This window comes from Leiobunum rupestre, chromosome 8 (genome assembly GCF_980474605.1).
Source record: "Leiobunum rupestre chromosome 8, qqLeiRupe1.1.hap1, whole genome shotgun sequence".
Lineage (NCBI taxonomy): Eukaryota > Metazoa > Arthropoda > Arachnida > Opiliones > Sclerosomatidae > Leiobunum > Leiobunum rupestre.
The window spans coordinates 8,858,201-8,876,852 of record NC_143391.1 but is presented as its reverse complement, the minus strand read 5'-3'; the positions used below and the strand labels follow the sequence as shown (position 1 = coordinate 8,876,852).

The window sequence follows — 18,652 nt, the reverse complement described above, 5'->3', positions numbered from 1 at the left end:
CTTAAAAATTCGAAATTATAATAAAAATAACATAATGTAAAACTGGTGGGTGGTATAATACCAACCGCAGCGTCGGCTTAACGTTTCCTGCTACATAATTTAGTATCGAATTTCCATAACGTTCTCTTCGAAACTCGTACACTCTCGACTCAAGGCGTTCCCTCATCCCCATCCTTCACGATACTCTTGGTAATGAAGTATTTAGTCGCTTGGGTTTTCTTCAAATTAAAACTCCGCAGTATCTTTGGTTGGTAAGACATTCGTGCGTAGAAAGATTTGGGGCTATAAGGAAAACGCGCGGTTGAAATCGTGCTTTGGACGTTTTTAGAAGTTTGCGCGGCACCTGCTTCTTCGCAGTTTGTATCGTGCCGGCCGCGCGCATCCCTCAAGGACAGCCATCTTCATCAATTTTCGCGCTGGCGGATGCCAAAACGAGTCCGTGGATGAAATAATACTTATCAGGGGAGAGATACGACCAGCCGACGAAAGAAAGGAAAGAGCGTGTGTACGCGAAACACAAGCGCATTCTCTATCTTCATCATCCTCCCATTGTGCGAAAAAAATAACTATCTCGTCGGGAACGTTGCGGAGAAGAGACAGGCTGAAAAATTGTTGTATAATTACCGTCGCTTCGCGGTAAATATGTCTTCTCGAGGGGCGCACTCTCAAATGGCCATTCTCTCTCTCTCTCTCACTTTCGCTATCGCGACGTTCGCGATGAAAGAATGTTTCTGTGCCGCTTCGCCATCTCTCGTTCTGTATCTTCTTCGCTCTATTGACGACGTAAAAAGACACTCCCCATCTTAAGCGCTCTCCCAGGGAGCTCTTCCCTCCTTAATGCGCGCCGCGGATTCCTACTTTCTCACTCGGCGAGCCGCTTCTCCCGTCTTTCCCAGATTCGAATCGCCGCGTTGAAAACCACATTCGCAGCTTCGTTTTAAAGTCTTCGTGCTAGAGAGCCACGTGGGGGAACGCAATTTTTACCATTTACCACGGTAACCGCGGGAATTGTCGGGAATCAGATTAATATCTTATTTTAGGTTAGGGAATGGATGGGGAAAAGGTAATTTTGAGTTCGGGAATGGATGGGGAAAAGTTAATTTTTGAGTTCGGGAATGGGAGTTTCGGGAATGGGCGGGAATGGGAATGGCTATAAAATAATTGAACGCAAGTGGGATGGGAATGAATATTGTTTCAACGAGAATGGGTGGAAAAGATAATTTTGGGTTCGAGAATGGGTGCGAATGAGAAAACTGAAATGGAATGGGAATGGTTATAATATAGATATTTGAACGCAAGTGGGATGGGAATGAATATTGTTTCAACGGGAATGGATGGAAAAGGTAATTTGAAAATTCGGGAAATTTCGAGAATGGGCGGGAATGAGAAAACTGTGAAATGGAATGGGAATGGTTATAAAATAGATATTTGAACGGAAATGGGGTGGCAATGAATATTGTTTCAACGGGAATGGATGGAAAAGGTAATTTGGAATTCGGGAAATTTAGAGAATGGGCGGGAATGAGAAAACTGTGAATGGGAATGGTAATAAAATAAATATATTTAAACGGAAATGGGTTGGTAATTGGTTCAACGGAAATGGGTGGGAACGGTAACGTTTTTGCTTCCAATGGGGCTCCTCATTTCGCCAGGTTACGATATAGGCGTTTAATATGTACCACTGTAGTATGATTTTGAATATAGTGGTTTTTAATACACCTTTTATTTGGTTTAATTTACTGTTGTTTTTCTAATAACGAGTAAATGGGGAATTGACTCGGATTTGGAAATGGAAAATGTTCCTACGTAACGTGGTGGAGTTATTTTCGGCGGTCGTTGATAGAGGGCGTTGTAGCGAGCAATCATAGAAAACGTGAGAGAATGAATGAATGAATATTTGTTTAAAATACCCTCGGACCCTCTCGGTTTACAAATGTTAATTACATACGGAACAGCGTATATGTTTGGACGAAAAAGGAAAGCGAGAAGCCCACAACGATTGAGGTCTCGGGAATCTAATGTCGTAAAAACGGTCTAAGCGAGCACGCGCAGTGTACATCGAATGCCTCTCTTAGGCTAGGCGCCCGCTGGCTCTCCGTTTCTTATCCGTCCTGCCTTCCACAAGGCATTGTCTCCGTTACAAAGCAAAGGCTTGTGAAAACTAGAACGGAGACGTTACGAAGAGTAGTGAGCGCCTGGCCTTCGACGAGGAGGCCCCATTAGTCCGGCTGCCTCCGCCGCGTATCGTATCGCTTAACCTCGCGGGGGCCGCTCCAGTATGCCCGACTATATATAGGATGTTTAGAACAGTATTGCTGATTCCGTTTAAAAAGATTTAAATGAAATTTTTATGTTAATTGATTTTAAACATTTTCTCTTTTTAATTTGGAAAATTAATGTAAACCGAAATTTAATTATTTCTATTTTACAATTAATTTTCATCGTAATAGCAACCATTTGCGTAATTCCATATTATAAAGAGTGATTTAAATAATTGATTTAAATCGGATATAAATTAGACAACCCTGTTTTGGAAAGAAATTAAATTTAGTCGTAAGATTTTTCCAAAACAAACTTCATTGGATTTTACTTAACAAACAACGCGGTCAGACAAATTTTCGATGGATTTTATACTAATATAAAAATCGTAGTATGCCTAAATTTTAGAGTCGTAAGTCTCAAAATTTTCCGAAAATGATCGACGCCTTTTTTCCGGAAAATTTTCCGTATTTTTCCGAAACAAATAAAAAAAGTTTTCATTCCATTATTAGTCTAATATATTGTTTGCAAATTTAAATAAAGTGGCATTTTTTTCGAATCTGAAAGTAAAACTAAACCTCTAGACAGCTTTAAACTGATTAACAATGTAATACTATTAATGTTTTGTAGTATGTTTACTTTTATTAGACATTTTATATCGATATAAAGATAAAAACATTAAAAACCCCATAAATAGTAATTTGTTTAAATTTATTATTTTCCGATTTTCGGGAAATTTTTCCGCATTTTATTTTTCCGGAAAATTAACAACTTTACTTAATTCGAATTGCCTCTAGCAAACATCCGCGATTTTTACTGTTGAAATAAAGGCGAGAGTTGATCCAAAAAAGTAACCGCGTCCGATTAATATCAGCTGAGATTAGTAAGGGTCGTTTACGCGACCTTCATTTCGCTTCGAGCGCGCTGTCCGGTGACAACGAGCATCAATGGGCGGTGGCATAGCGGGGCGGGTCGCCCCTGCGGAATGGAAGAGAGAGGTGCGGGCGCCGTTTGATGGGCTAAAAAGCTTTCCTCTCTAGATGAGCGGGGAGCCATTTTTGAATGATCGAGGGAAGGCAAACTTTATATTGCCCGCTCGGCTCGTATTCTTTTATGTAGGTCGCCGGATGATCATAACACTTAAAGGAGATGGCCTTTCTAGCCCCTAATGACTAACCTTTCTCTCACTAAGCTGTTAGCTCGTAATCTATCTACTCTCCTCTTACTGCTAGCCCTCCCTGTTTCCCATCTTCTTCCAAAATACCCCCCTCCCCCCTCTCTCTCCTCAGTCTGTGTAGCAGACGACAATTTTTTGTTTGGCAAATGGATGATTTCTCTGGCGCAAATGTTAGAATCATTTGCTCAACTTAGCATTATATTACCGTGAACATTTGACTTGGTTTGGCTTAGAGCATAGCGCCGGTTTGATTTGGGTCGGCGGCGGCGTTTCGTGAAAATCACCCGGTGGCGCGCCGATTTTACAAAAATCCTCCTGGAATTTTTTCAAAAGTTTCTTCCCTCTTTTGAAAACTTTGAAAAAGAAATTCCAAAATGTTTTTGAAGGTAAAAAAAATAAAGTTACTTAAAAAAAACTTCGGCGGGGGGATCAAAATTTATTGTCGGCGGCGCGCTGTAAAGTAAATGGCTCGGCGGCGGCGGTTCGGTGTCATAAAAAAACATTGGCGACGACGGCGTTGGATCGGCGGCGCGCTGAAAAGTAAATGGCTCGGCGGCGGCGGTTCGGTGTCATAAAAAACATCGGCGACGACGGCGTTGGATCGGCGGCGCGCTGAAAAGTAAATGGCTCGGCGGCGGCGGTTCGGTGTGATAAAAAACATCGGCGACGACGGCGTTGGATCGGCGGCGCGCTGAAAAGTAAATGGCTCGGCGGCGGAGGTTCGGTGCCATAGAACATATCGGCGGCGCTAGGCTCTAGTTTGGCATATACTTCTAGGGTTAACCCATTTAGACGGTTGAGTATAATTTTATTACGATTCAAAATGTGTCGTCGTTGACGCGCTGGTATTGTGGAAATGTCCGTTACGTATCAAGCGGCCGCCTTCGCGAATATAGCACCGCCAACGGGGCGAGGGTCGTTCTTCTCTTATCGCGTGACCTCTACGGCGGGCACCAACATCCATCCTCCTCGAAACCTTTCATTTCCCGCCACCCTCTTCCTCTTTAATATAAGGGCGCAATCTAGTTGAAAGGTAATTTTGAACCCCCGGGTTCGGGTTAGTGTTAGTCTCCGGGCCTCATTCGTCGATTTTCGAAGGGTAATCGAAGTCCGAAAAGCCTAGTTCCCCCGATGCTCCAGCTGCGATATTTTTTACGAGAATCCCAGCCATTCTTCTCGCCTAAACTCTCTCTACTCTATCGCCTCCCGTTAGGTCCTCGTACGCCAACCAGAAGGCCAAGGCTTCACTTCACTCATCAAAAACCTAATTGTGGTTTTCGGCTAGAGTGCGATTGCCAACATTATTTTCGTACACGCTGGAATTTGGAGGAAACATTTAGTTATAAGGGAATTAGATTGTTGAAAATCTAATATTAGGGATACTCTAATTATTTAGCATAATCAAAAGTATATATTAAATCTTTTACGAGAGCTCAGGGGATTTGGATAACTAAAATCCGTTTTATTGATTTTTATCCATAACCGAAAACAGGAAGATCACTGACGGCTTTGGCCCCGCCAACGATAGAAAAAAAAATCCCCTCTGCGCGCGCTCCCCTCTCGTGTAGTTGTTTGTTAGGTTAACATAGTGAATTCAGGGTTCGTACACGACCTGGGAAAGTCAGGGAATTGGAAAATTATTCAGAAAAGTCGGGGACAAGTCATGGAATTGGAAAATTATTCCAAAAGGTCGGGGAAAAGTCAGGGGTGTTGAAAATTATTCCAAAAGGGTGGGGAAAAGTCAGGGGTGTTGAAAATTATTCCAAAAGGGTGGGGAAAAGTAAGGGGTGTTGAAAATTATTCCAAAAGGTCGGGGAAAAGTAAGGGGTGTTGAAAATTATTCCAAAAGGTCGGGGAAAAGTAAGGGGTGTTGAAAATTATTCCAAAAGGTCGGGAAAAGTCAGGGGTGTTGAAAATTATTCCAAAAGGTCGGGGAAAAGTAAGGGGTGTTGAAAATTATTCCAAAAGGTCGGGAAAAGTCAGGGGTGTTGAAAATTATTCCAAAAGGTCGGGAAAAGATAGGGGTGTTGAAAATTATTCCAAAAGGTCGGGAAAAGATAGGGGTGTTGAAAATTATTCCAAAAGGTCGGGGAAAAGTAAGGGGTGTTGAAAATTATTCCAAAAGGTCGGGGAAAAGTCAGGGGTGTTGAAAATTATTCCAAAAGGGCGGGGAAAAGTCAGGGGTGTTGAAAATTATTCCAAAAGGGCGGGGAAAAGTCGGGGGTGTTGACAATTATTCCAAAAGGTCGGGGAAAAATCAGGGGTGTTGAAAATGATTCCAAAAGGGTGGGGAAAAGTCAGGGGTGTTGAAAATTATTCCAAAAGGTCGGGAAAAGATAGGGGTGTTGAAAATTATTCCAAAAGGGTGGGGAAAAGTCAGGGGTGTTGAAAATTATTCCAAAAGGGTGGGGAAAAGATAGGGGTGTTGGAAATTATTCCAAAAGGTCGGGGAAAAGTCAGGGGTGTTGAAAATTATTCCAAAAGGGTGGGGAAAAGTCAGGGGTGTTGGAAATTATTCCAAAAGGTCGGGGAAAAGTCAGGGGTGTTGAAAATTATTCCAAAAGGGCGGGGAAAAGTCAGGGGTGTTGAAAATTATTCCAAAAGGGCGGGGAAAAGTCAGGGGTGTTGAAAATTATTCCAAAAGGGCGGGGAAAAGTCAGGGGTGTTGACAATTATTCCAAAAGGTCGGGGAAAAGTCGGGGAATTTGAAAATTATTCCAAAAGGGCGGGGAAAAGTCATAGTGGTTGAAAATTATTCCAAAAGTGCGGGGAAAAGTCAGGGGTGTTGAAAATTATTCCAAAAGTGCGGGGAAAAGTCAGGGGTGTTGAAAATGGTCCAAAAAAGTAAGGGAATTTTAAAATGACCCTCGAAAAAATCGATAAAATTAATAAATATTTCTCAAGATTTTTGCTTAAAAAAATGGTCAGGGAAAACCTGAAAATGTCATTGAATTTAATTCCGAAATTTTTGTACGAACCCTGATGACGTCAAAAAAAAACGTCAGCCGCATCGAGACGAAAATCTGCCGCGATAAGAATTCCAAGTAGCGGTATGGATTTCTGCCTAAAATCATCCGAATAAAACCCTATTTTTTTCATATTAAATCATTTTCTAATCGCAATAATATCCATAAATAAACAGTTAACCGTAAATTTTATGAATAATCGAGAATTTGGCGATTAAATTACACTGAATAACAAAGAAAATGTTTTGGGCTCAAAATTAGCTGATATTAATGTATTTTTGTCTGCTGAACACGAATATGACAATAAAAAATGTTGGTTAGCTCTAGTTTTGGAGATAGTCATAATGACTGTTCAAGTCATTATATAATGACTTGAACAGTCACTAATTTTGAGCCCGAAACATTTTCTTTGTTGTTCAGTGAATTGATTTAATTAATTTAATCAAGATTGTTAAAAGAAAGCGAAACCACCAAGGGGTATTTCGGTTAAGAACTAAGGAACCCTTTATATGCAGTCGAATGCTCTACTACTGACCTATTTCCCCTTGCGTGCGGCTGCTTCGTTTCATACTGATTATCATTTTACTTCGAAACATATATATATATATATAAAATATATTAATGTCTATGTATTATGTATCTTGGAAACGGTAGTTAATAAAAAAAATAATTGCCATATTCGTTTTTCTTGACCCAAAAATAGTCAGAAATAGTTCAATTGGGTTAGGAAACATTCCAAAACATTTTGTTTGTTGTTCAGTGTTATCTGTTACGCTGAGTGAGGGTCTCCGGTTGATTGTACGAAAAATACTTCAATTACTGTAATACCATCCTCTTGACTGGAAAGGAAGAAATTTAAAGACCCCTTTGGGATTTCTTTAAACATCCACTCACCTTCTCTCCAATATATTTGAAAATTTCAAACATTGAGAGTTCAACTGTAATATAATATGAGTATTTAGATTTATTATTTCCAAAAGATATTTATTTTGAAATTTATACCTTTTAGAAACGTCATATTCTGTATATCAAATTCCTTCTATTTACATTTTACTGGTACACCACCAAGACTAACTATTCAATTAGACTTAAATCTTTGCAACACTGTCATTTAGAACTATATAATATACTACCCAAACATTTACCAGACTTTCTATTTTTTTTAAATTACCAAATTTCTATTTAATACGACGTTTAACTGGTCTAATTAAACGTATTGAAACCCTATTTAAAGCCTTGCCAGCCATGATGCTGATTTATTGTATCACCGAAGTATAGTTTGAAAGAGTGCGGATAGGTGGCGTTACTATAGTTTTCTAAGTATTTATCTACGTATGTTCCAGTTGATTTTTCAAAGAAAATGTTTGGAAAGAAATAATAGAGCAGGGTGAAAACCGCCGTATAATGATTTTCTAATACTATTTCATAGGGAAAATATGGTTTATCAATCGGTAAATAGCACTACGCGGTGTAGTGAAGTAATAGATTTAGTAAGGTGTGTCAGAATTGATAGCCCGGTGTACCTAGTAACAAAGACCATACCACCGGAGGCCTATCATCATAGTGCCCTACGCCAGCGTCCCCCTAGCCCGGACAGGTGACAAATCCAGCATGGGTAGCAGAACCCCACTACTGATGGTCTCACCTTTGACGCGAGCCACTCAACCCAGCAGAAGGTGCAGCAATGGGTGGACCAATCCCCACTTCGCACACAGCAGTGGGATTTAGAATGGATGCTATAGCAACTCCAGCCGACACCCTACCTATGAAGGGAAGGAGCCAAACCCTTTGGAAAGAGCTCCTAAAGGGGAACGACGAGCACACAGCAGCCCAAGTAACACGGCACAGCTGGCACCGGAGATCCCGGTGGGCCCCAAAAGGCCGGGAAACAGGACTGCCGTGCCCGCATATGGAGGCTCGCCGCCCCACAGCAGGCTACCCAATCCGCCGAGGCGTCCAGTTTGCACGGACCCTCTCCGTTAGCCTGAACCGAAGTTCAGTATCCAGCCCAAACCTGACCGAAGTCGGAGGTGGAGATAGGACCATTTGATCAGAGCTAACATCTCCCAGTGCGCCACCGCCCTTATGGGTTACAAGAGCCGGACCCCGACTCCCCGGTAAAGCCACCAGTTATTGCACACTCTAACCCATTTAGGGCCCAGATTTAGTAAGGTACATGTTTCATTTTAATGACCTAGATGGATATTAGGTGTTGTTTTTTCGCCTGTTCTGGGTTCTTTGAGCAGGTTAAAAAGTGTAGCCATATGACGTCATTTTACTTCAATTCTGTCTTGACGAAAAAAACGAGTTGGAGTAAGAAGGGAGTATTTAAAGGTTAAAGGTTATTTGCGAAAAGCTTGCCTCATGTGAAGAGGTCTAAACTCGTCGTGTTTGCGTTTAAGCAGACGACAAAGCTAGATTACTCCATCTACACCTCCTTTCGAGGAGGAGTCAAAAGTGTAACCTCAGAGCTCTGGAACAAGCGAACAAAATTCGGGACAGGGTAAATCTTACCCCGAGAACAGGCGAATAAAACGTTTTAGGGTAAAACTTTTACACTTTTTGCCCTCGGACAGGCGAAAAAAAACCACCTAATATAAACTTCTGGTATAATTCAAGGACATTTTAGAACAGAACCCAAAATAAAACTACATGAAGCCACTAATCGAAATTTAACAGGGTTCTAATTTAAAAAACCCACCGAAAAAACTTACGGGTTTTTTTGGGTTGGACCCACCTTAAAAAAACCCATAATAAAGCCCACTTAAAAAAACCCAAAAATTTTAAATTTATAGTTTAATAATTAAACTATATATTAAACTATATTAAACTTTAATTCTTTAAATTCTATATTATTACAAAAATATTGCTTTTTTATAAAACGTAGTTACACAAAATACATTACCAGAGTTTTGGTAAACACTAATCTAACAGTAGCAAGTTAACAGTGTTAACTAAACAGTCTTAAGTTTTAAACTTCTGCAACTTTCAATCAATATTTAGCAGAACATGGAGCAGACGATACTTTACGTCTACGAAAGATAAGAATAAGGGCGAGAAATAAGTAGTGTTAAATTGAAAAAATAAATAAAAATGAAGTAAATCATCGATTTAGGGTATCATTTTAGGTAAAAAACCCAAAAAAGCCCAATGGGCTGGGTTTTTTTAAACCCTGAAATTTAAGGCAAACGTCATAAGAGTGTAACTTTGTAAATGCGACGAACGGCGACGTATTTTAAATGGAAAGAGTCTCTGCTAAAAAGTGCGCGTCAGCACCACAAGTGGCGGGAAAATGAAGCGTTAGTGGGTATTTATATGGATAAATTCACGGAAGAAATATATCTATATTACGTAAAAATAATTTAAACGGCATAAAAGGCGAAACTATAAAGTCCAGGGGGCTGAAATGTTGGTAGTCACGTGACTTTGTGGAGAACGGCATCGCCATTTATCGTAAGTGCTACGAACTATTATTTATTTTATTTTGCTAATGGCGGTTTAAATATTGATCGATTCATCTAAATTATCTAATTATTAATATTATTTAAAACATCTGTCTGCAGTATCTGGAATAATTTTTTTTTCTTTACCGTCGCACGGCCAACTATGAACACGAGTTACCGAATCAAAGTTGGCTGTGAAATGGTAGTCACGTGATTTGGTTTTAGAATTTTAACAAGTTGGTTAAGTCAAAATTTACTTTATTGCCTATTATATATAATTAATTATTATCATACCAGATATGTTGGACAGGAATCTCAACCCTATGTCCAATTGTTTGGGTTTCGTCGTCTGAAAGCAAAATACACGTAATTTTATACTAAAATCTTTAAAAGGTACATGAATTTGGCTTTAAAGCGACCGTTTCTTCGATTTTCATAGCTGGTCGCGTTTCCCATCTCCCAATGATTAAAAAATAATTATCTCGCTGTGTAAATGAATTGGCTATTCTCTGGTAGTGGGCTTCTTCCTGAACACCGTTTAGAAGAAACGGGCAGAAAATTAACAAATTAATTTTTATAATAACGAACCCGAAGTAATTGAACCTTTCCCTTTTTTTATAATATTAGCGTAAGAGGAAGGAAACGTCTTTGTGGTCCAATTACCGTTTCTGCGAGGAGAATAGATTATGGGTCGAATTATTTAGCGAGTGGATACGAGTGGATTCTCGAAAATGAACCGGGGGCCCTTCCCGATAAAGCTCGTCTCGGATTATTTATAGATAGGGGAAATATCTTTCCGAGAATTCCCCGTAAGCGGATGGAACTATTTGGGCTTACCTTTCCAGACGAAAACCTTCTTTTTGTTGGAGCTTTCTCTCCCCATCTCTTAGAACGCTAAGCCGTTAGGTGACCAAACGAGATATAACTATTTCTTATTACATCGAGCTTTTCAAAACGTCCACGTTCCAACCAACCACCCATCCATCCATCCATCCATCTCTCTCTGGGGATTTACAGAATATGCTAATCCTTTTTTAGCCCGCTCTATCTCCGATGTTAATCAAGCTATTTTACCTTTATTAATGTCGAAACGTCAAAAGTGATTTAAAAGTTATTTTCGCCATTTCCCCTCGCCAGGAGGCGCTCCTCCGTTCTCTATCCTTATCGATCGCCCATTTAAATTTGGCGTCTATCTTCGGGGGGGGGGGGGGGGGGATCTGTCACGGTGGGGGGGATGCAAAGTTAACGCTTTATTTCGTCGCTTTGGCAAGTTTAATTAGTTTGTCACCGTAATTACCGACTGCCGGCGCGTAAGCTTTGTTCTTCTTGACTTCTCTCTCACTCTCATTAATTGAATATTTCGATTCGTCTCTACCTCCCGGACTAAGTTCGCTTAGGGCCTCCCCTTCCCTCCCTCCCTCCCTCCTTGTTCTACTTTCAGTTGCTGTGGCTGAAATTTGAATATGGAATCCGTAAAATTTCGAAACCTCTTATATTTACATTTCTTCTCATTTCGAATCGCCTTGTTATATAGGCTTTCGGGGAGGGGGTACTATGTCGTCGCTGGCTAGTGTTGCGTTATTTTCCCACGACCATAAGTAACATAATAACAATAAGTATGACACTTCCTTTTGCTTTAATGCTAATTTTCTAACCGAACGTTTTTTCCGCACTGATACTCTCTTCAAGCTGTGACTTGGACTCGCGACTTACCGTTTTGGATGACTACGTTTAATTTAAGCGTAATATCGGAGAGCACGTTCTGGAGTGGGGGCTTTTGAAGCTCGCGTGCGAATCACGCGTGATAAAAAAAACATGAGCTCGTGGCGCCGAGAAAAAGTTTTTTAATTTTTATCGTTTTAGCCTAATATTTCGCCTATCTATCGGAAACCAGATATTTCTGCTTAACGGAAGTCTCTCGTATTTTAGACACTAGAGGGCTCTGTGCTGAGAAAACATCTTGATTACGCAATAACTATGAAAATCAGCTTGATTGTAAATCTCGTTAATTGTCATACTTATTGTTATTATGTTATTTATGATAATAATAATATGAATATAATATATACTATTAATAAGAGGTATTAAAGAGACCGTTGTTACGATTAAATTTGATTGAATTTAGGGCCCTCGTAGCTAGATGGCGCCAGCGTTTGCGGCGGCTTTTTACTCTCCAGGCTATTGGAAACTCCAGCACGATTTTTACTAAGTAACTCATTGGTTCTCTAAATCTTAAACCTTTCGACCCCCTCGTGGCAGGTATAAAACTAGTACAATAGACCCGCGGATTTTTACAAAATAGGCTTAATTCCTAAGTATAAATAAATAAATTCTTGTTTAAATTTAATAAATTCTTAGGGCTGTGCGAGTACTCGAACTCGACCTTGAATAAGTAATTGGAGAATACTCGTCGATTACCGATTACCAAAAAATTGTATATTCGGGTACCCGATTACTCGAATAAGCTGCTCTCTAAACCCGTGAAGTATTTGTTTTTTTTTATCTTCGGTGCTTCAAAGTTCAATGAGGGTTTTTTACAACCTTTTGGGCGGCAATAAACGGTACTTACAAAGTTGTGGAAACTGTGGTTCATTTAAATTAAAGGAATATTTTCAGCATTGAAAGTTACTTTATACTCCTTTTAAATTTACGTTCATAATTTCTTGAATAAAACCAGATCCTAATCAAGTACTCGATAACCCGACTCGTTAAAAATATTTTTCGAGGTTTTTTTAGTTACCCGACTCGAATAAGAGTGTCCCCTTAATCAAGTATTCGATTACTCGACTCGAATAAGAGAGTGTCCCCTTAATCAAGTATTCGATTACTCGACTCGAATAAGAGAGTGTCCCCTTAATTAAGTATTCGATTATTCGACTCGAATAAGAGAAAGTGTCCCCATAATCAAGTATTCGATTACTCGACTCGAATAAGAGAAAGTGTCCCCATAATCAAGTACTCGATTACTCGACTCTACTTCAATATTACTCGACTCGAATACTCGATGAAAAAATTTGATACTCGATAACCGACTCGATTGCCCAAAACCACTAATCGCACAGCCCTATGAATTCTACATCGTTTCCTAACACGCGCTCAGTCTTGATTTGTAACGTTAATAACGCCAGTGAAATCAAGTGGCTCCAAAGTGAAATTAAGAGAGTAACCATAAATATTGGTTCCCCATACTCCAATTAAAATTGAAGTGCTCTCATTAATATTTTCATTTATGCGTAATATTTCCAATTCCCGTAATATAGTATGTTACGGTTGTATGAATTAAAATACTAGTTAACAAACGAGAAGTGCGTAGTATTTGATCTTTCGGCGTTTGAACCGCGTCGTTACGAAAGAGACGCGCCCAGGGAGAGCCCAGCTGCTCCCAGCGCCCAACTAAAAGGAGTCTCGCAAACAACAAAAGTGCATCACTCTTCTGGGTTCCCGGGGGCGCCCGCTCCGAATTTATGGCGATATTTTTTCTCGAACCAGCGGCGGACGAACGGACCAGCGCTTTTCCGAGAATTCCGTCAACCGTCATTTTTTACTGTGGAAATATTTTTGGTTTAATTGCCCTTTAAAAATACGCTCGACTTTTATCTCTTCTGCCAGCCCCCCCCCCTTGTGCCTCCCCCTCCCGCCTTTTCATTTTTGCTCCTTAAAAAGAGGCTTTCTTCTCTTTTGGCTTCCAACACAACTTTCGAAGAATAAAACGGAAGAAACGAGAGTTTTATCTTTTTTTGTGTGTGTAACTCGGCGAAAAGCGAAGCCTTTGCAGTTTGTTCGGAATTAGGTTTCGAAAGAAATTGCGATTTTCTATTAAGGGTCTTTTCATTTATGTACCCCTCCGCCCCACTTTGAACGATAAATAATTTATTTTAAATGAAAGCTTATTGATCGTACGCTATAGCGGGCTTAATCTCTGACATCCATATTAGTACTATCTTTTTAGCGTTGAATTTCTCTGGGATAAAATTGTCGTATAATAGTATTTTTTAAAAAGCTAAGTGTATGTCGAATTGAAGTTAACAAAATATATTCCCTTTTCTCGCAGGGTTGGCAAAATCCTTGTTTTTTTCAAAAAGAACAAAAACAATGTTTTTTATTGTTTTAAACAAGATTCATTGTTTTTAACTGTTTTTAAATCAAACAATAAAAAACACATACTAAACAATAAAAAACTATGTTTAAAACACGTTTTAAACTATTCATTATACTTATGAATGAGACTCACGAGTAAACTCATTTAAAGAAATATTACGTATCCTTAAACGTATTATCATAAGTGGCATAATTACCCTAAGTGTGTCAATAAGATGAATTTTTCAATGATACCTTGTTTAACGAAAATGACGTAAATGACGTCATTTTTTCCAGTGACGAAATTTACGTAATGTGTTTGCGAAGCGGCGTCAGCATTAAAAATACCATATAGGGTACTTGAACGGAATTCGCGAGTCCTACGTTTCTTTCGTCTGCTTAGAACAAGCTCAAATTGAAGATTTTCTGTGGGAAAGGCTCCTATTGGCACACTTGGGTAATTATGCCACTTATGGTATTATAAATAAACTCACAGGGAGAAGAACCAAAGAGTACACGCTTATTTAAACGAGCCAAGAAATTCGCTAAGCGTTGTTGACCAACCATTGACGGCCTTAGGGTTTTCGATGCCCCATGCAAATACTACCTAACCTGTAGTAGGGTTTTTAATAGCTATCATCCTGGAATTTTCGGTCGCATAGTACTAAGAAAAGGGAAAATAGCTAGTTATCCACACATTGTTTTTAGTTTTGGTTTATTGAAATGTGCACGTCTGCAGTCATAAATATCACAAATAAACAATGTTATTAAAAATAAGAACTTAGATACCTCTATAATCTTAAAACTTCCATCGCGTCATAAAATTTCTAAAAAATCGAGAAAGGGGACCGAAATCCCTTGATTTTTATCTAGCAGTGCCGCCTAGTCGGTTTTAACCTGATCTGTCCAGACCGGCCGTGTTTCTTGCACAACCCGACTAAACAGCAACCCTAGTTTAATCTCGTGCATAGGTAGTGTCCCAAATAGATATATATTGGAAGCTATATACATTCTATTTAAACAAAAAGACAAAATTCAATGCGTTCGTAGGATTTTTGCACTGGTAGGAAATTTATGAAATCATATCGAGCTCTTTCAGTCGCTCTTTTCAGATAATCTTAAAAATCAAACTACACGTTATCAATACAATTTACCTTTCTTAGAGCCTTGGAATGTGTTTTTCTACCTTTTCCCTCATATTGAATAACCAAAATCTTACAAAAAGAAACAATGAAAATTTACCTAATAAAAAACATGTTTAAAACGCTTAAAACAAATTGGTGTTTGTTTAAAATATTTGTTTTAAACGTGTTTTAAACACTTGTTTTAAACATTTTGTTTAAAACTTGCCAACCCAAATTTATCGTTCTAAAAATGTATTATATTTAAAAAGAATACACTACTTCCCTTTTAAATTTCAAAAACAAATATATACTTCCCTATTTATATTTCAAAAATATATACTTCCCTTTTATATTTAAAAAAATATATACTTCCCTTTTCTAATACAAAATATATACTTCTTCCCTTTTCTATTTCAACAAATATATACTTCCTTTTTCCATTTCAACAAATATATACTTCCTTTTTCCATTTCAACAAATATTTACTTCCTTTTTCCATTTCAACAAATATTTACTTCCTTTTTCCATTTCAACAAATATATACTTCCTTTTTCCATTTCAACAAATATATACTTCCTTTTTCCATTTCAACAAATATATACTTCCTTTTTCCATTTCAACAAATATTTACTTCCTTTTTCCATTTCAACAAATATTTACTTCCTTTTTCCATTTCAACAAATATTTACTTCCTTTTTCCATTTCAACAAATATATACTTCCTTTTTCCATTTCAACAAATATATACTTCCTTTTTCCATTTCAACAAATATTTACTTCCCTTTTCTAGTTCAACAAATATATACTGTAAACCATATTTACTAGAACAAATATCTGTATGACGGTAAACCATATTTACTAGAACAAATATCTGTAAACCATATTTATTAGAACAAATATCTGTAAGACTGTAAACCATATTTACTAGATCAATTATCTGTAAACCATATTTACTAGATCAATTATCTGTAAACCATATTTACTAGATCAAATATCTGTAAACCATATTTACTCGCGAAACAACTGAGTTTTACGGTTCTCTGAAACGTAACGTTTTTTTCGGCAAATATTTCGGACTAACAGAAACAAAATGAGAAAATAAGATTTCGTTAGCAAAAGCGCTTCGAATTCCATCCACCATTTCCTCGGAATTGTAGCTGCAATATGTACGTCACATTTCGGTACGGAATGACCAGAAGGCGTTGATATCGTCCAGGCTCGGTCGATATAAATTTAGGCGGAGGCTTTGATTTTCCGGGAATCGGCGGCCACCTTACGACTTTCTCTATCAGCGGGCGTCACTCTTCACAGTTTCTCTCGTACCTGGCGGAATGATCCGCCGATCTATTTATTCCCACCAATATATTTTTTCGGCTCTCCTCGTAGATGGCTCCTTCTCTTTTAGAATCGCCTCATCTTCCCCCCGTTGCGAGCGAGAGGAGAGGAGAGGTGGTCTAGTAAAGCGTTAAAGGACGAGTAAACAAGCGGGCGGACTCTTTTCATTCCATTTCTGTACGCCTCCTTCGTTTTTGCCGGAGTTAGTCTTCATTGATTTCGACGTAAAGGTTTTTGCCCCCCTTCCTATAGCGGCGAAAATTCTCTCTCCTACTTCCTCTCCATCCTCTCTCTCCCTCCGCATCCACTTTTCCGTCCGGGTTTCGCAATTTCTGTCTCTCGAAATCGTGGCCGGCTCTCGAGGTTTTTTTTCTTCGGTCCCTCTTTTCCAATTCCGGCTTCATCTCTCGACCGATCCCCGAAAGAGCGACAGAAATATCCCTGCTAGGAATTAAACCTTTAATAGTTTCTTCTCTCTCAGAGTCGGCCGCCTTCTTTCGCGTATACGCAGTCGCTTCCTTCCTTCCTTTCTCATTATTCCCCTGCGCGAGCGCGCGTCGACTAGAGTCCCCCTATATTCGCGCTTCCCCGCCCCGAAAGAACAACAAAGCCGATATTGATCTTTAGGGCATCTGTTTATTTGCGACACTATTTTTTTCGCTTCCCTATAGAAACTTTCCCATCTTCGCTCTTAAAAGTTGATACGTTTCGACTTCTATCGCCGTGGTATAAAAAGACCCTTAACGGACACCCACATTTGAGAATACGTTTGGTTGTTCCCGATCTCAAAACCTATCTCAAATTCAGTGTGAGAAATAAGGCACTATCACGGGCCAATCGCCAGTTTAAAAATTAGCCGGGCCAGTTTAAAAATTAAATGCTTGGGGTGTTAGTGGCCCTAGTGACCACTTAATTAATTCAAAGTTTTTCCCTTCAAGATTTTAGTTCATTAAGTAAATACTATATTAATCCCTAAAATTGTTCGGTCTTGGCTTCTATGCTGTGGGTTTGTGACTGGGATTCTGTCTACTTTACACACAGTATAGAAGAAGCGAATTTAGCAGAACTATCAAAAATGAATATAAACAGTCTCTCTTTCAGTAGGCTTGTTCGGGTCAGGTCTATAGCACATATGGTCAAGAATGGATAATTTGACCATAAATTATGAAAGCCTAATTTTGAAGGTTAAAAATGGTAAGCGGCCAGTGGCCAGTTTTTTAATTAAACTACCTAGGGTCAACTGGCCACAGGTCCAGTTTTAAAAAAATCCCTATTTCTCACCCTGATCCCAAATGGAAAACGTTACGTCGCTGAAAACAATACGTTCATTTCTGCTAAAACATTTGGTTTCAAATTTCGTGCAACCAATATTTCAAACTTATCTAATTTTTACATTAAAAATATCCAATGGCGGCGGAATGGGGTCTACAGCGCTACATTGCATCATCCTAGAATTCAGGCGGGGGTACAATCGATGTATTTGTACCCCCCAATTTCCCTTCCAAAAATGTCATAAATCACATTTCGGTCTATAATTTTCCAAAATCCTCAGAAATAATTTATATATACAGGGTGTTTCAAATGGTTATGCAAAATTTTCAGGAGTTGTAACTTGTAGGGGGTGAGTTGAGAAGTATGCCTGTTTTTTCCCCATTTTCCTACGATGAGTTAAAAGAGCACCAGAGAGCTTCAAAGTGTGGCCTACTATTCCCTGGAAGTAGGTTGCAACAAGCGCAAAACTAAGCAGCAGGGAAACGCGAACATTAAGGTTTGGGTTCGTGTGATAGGTAAAAAAGAACTTTGTATACCAATCGAGGTAACCCCCGTAAAAAAAGTAAACTTAAACAGTATTTAAAGTCCCTGCTGCTTGGTTTTGCGCTTGTTGCATCCTACTTCCAGGGGCTAGTAGGCCATTCTTTGAAGCTCTCTGGCGCTCTTTTAACTCATCGTAGGAAAATGGGGGAAAAAACAGGTCATACTTCTCAACTCACCCCCTACAACTCCTTAAATTTATTGCATAACTTTGAAACATCCTATATATTATAGAGTAGTATCGCTCTGTAGCTTTGGGCTCCCCGGTATGTATTCAATTTACGGTACGGGGGTATATAAATCTAGATAACGAATGTAGCTTTGGGCTATGGCCGTCATTTTGAGGGCAGTTTTTTATCTATGGGGAAAAGCATGGATGACGTCGACATACGACACTCCGATATTACTCTATATTATACATATAATTATATAAATTAAGAAAGTTATTTAATTAAATTCT

General features: G+C 39.0%; 1 protein-coding gene across 1 annotated transcript in view; it reads left to right on the top strand.

The window, feature by feature from the left end:
• LOC149932332 (uncharacterized) overlaps positions 1-18,652 on the top strand; it is an 81,509-nt gene that overhangs the window by 49,295 nt on the left and 13,562 nt on the right. The window lies entirely within an intron of this gene.